Source organism: Crocodylus porosus, unplaced genomic scaffold, assembly GCF_001723895.1.
Source record: "Crocodylus porosus isolate Cpor-Errol unplaced genomic scaffold, CroPor_comp1, whole genome shotgun sequence".
Taxonomy (NCBI): domain Eukaryota; kingdom Metazoa; phylum Chordata; order Crocodylia; family Crocodylidae; genus Crocodylus; species Crocodylus porosus.
This window is the reverse complement of record NW_017728907.1, coordinates 2,647,083-2,648,518: the sequence shown is the minus strand read 5'-3', so window position 1 is coordinate 2,648,518 and position 1,436 is coordinate 2,647,083.

Sequence of the window (1,436 nt, the reverse complement as noted above, 5' to 3'; positions counted from 1 at the left end):
GCGCCGCCTGAGCGGTGTGGCCTTGCCACCAGCTGTGGGCCTGTCCGTTGCCCCTCCGCTGCGGCTCTCAGCATACGCAGGTGACATGACCATCTTCCTTAACACCCAGGAAGATGTGGAGGCCCTGACAGCTTGCCAGCGAGCCTATGAAAGCGCCTCTTCAGCCCGTATCAACTGGCCCAGAGCGATACCCTGCTGCTCGGAGAGTGGATCACCACGACCCCCCCGGCCTTGCCCGGGGGCCTCACCTGGCGCCGTGAGGGCCTTAAGATCCTGGGTGTGTTCCTGGGGCCACCAACTTTCATGGTGCACAACTGGGACAGCCTCGAGGAAGGAGTGAAGGCCTGCTTACAAAGGTGGCACTGGCACCTACCCAGCCTCTCCTACCGTGGATGTGTCCTCATCATGAACAACCTAGTGGCGGCAACCCTGTGGCATCGGTGCGCCGTACTCGATCTGCCGGAGGACCTGCTCGAGAGACTTCAGTGCCTCCTGGTTGATTTTTTCTGGGACGGGCGCCACTGGCTCCCACGACCTGTCCTTTACCTACCTGTGACTGAGGGGGGCCAGAGTTTGGTTGACCTGGCGAGAGTTTGAGCACACTGTGCTCCGGCGGGTGGTGCCCGCCTCTGAGATGCGCTGGGCCCTTGAGGGAGTGCTGTGCCAGGTGAAGGCCGGCTGTCTCAAATACACGCTCTGATGTCATGACCAGTCTGGGCGACCGGGCTGGTTCGGTGTCGAACTGCAACTTCCAGCTCGTGCCGCATCCTGGGCCCTCACCAGGCTGCTTTTTTGCTTTCTTTTTGTGTGGAAGTTGAATGTTTTGTTACGTGTATGATGGGATGGAGCAGGGTCTGAATTGTTTATGACTGCGTGGCCGGCATGCCGACCGCACAATTAGCATGTAAGACAAGACGTGAAATGCAGCGAAGGTGTCTGTCATGGTGTGATTGGTTGGTTGGTTTGGTTTGGTTTGGTAGTAAGTTGTTTGTGTTTTTGCTTTGTAAGCAGCCACCATTGTTGTATACCTGAACCCCTGAATAAATTAAAAAGTCAAAAGTCTGTCTTTCTTTCTTTCGGCGGCACCTGGCATTGCCCGGGACCCTAGTGTGGCACACACTGTACAAGGCACCCACTGCTAAGAAGACCTCCAGTGGAGATTGGTGCACGGCATCCTGGCCGCTGGCACCTTTGTGCATCACCTGGACCTGGTAGCCTTGGCAGCCTGCCCCTTCTGCCTGGGGGCAGTGGAAGAGAACGTTGTTCATGCCTTCCCTGACTGCCCCTGGCTGTGGCTGCTCTTTGCTGGCCTCGGGGTGCTGCTTTGGGCACTGGGCCAGGACTTTTCAGAGGACATTTGCTCTTTGTCGTCCTGGGCGGCTGAGTGGGCAGTCGGCCTGGCCAACTTCCTGGTGGGCCAGGCCAAGATGGCAACC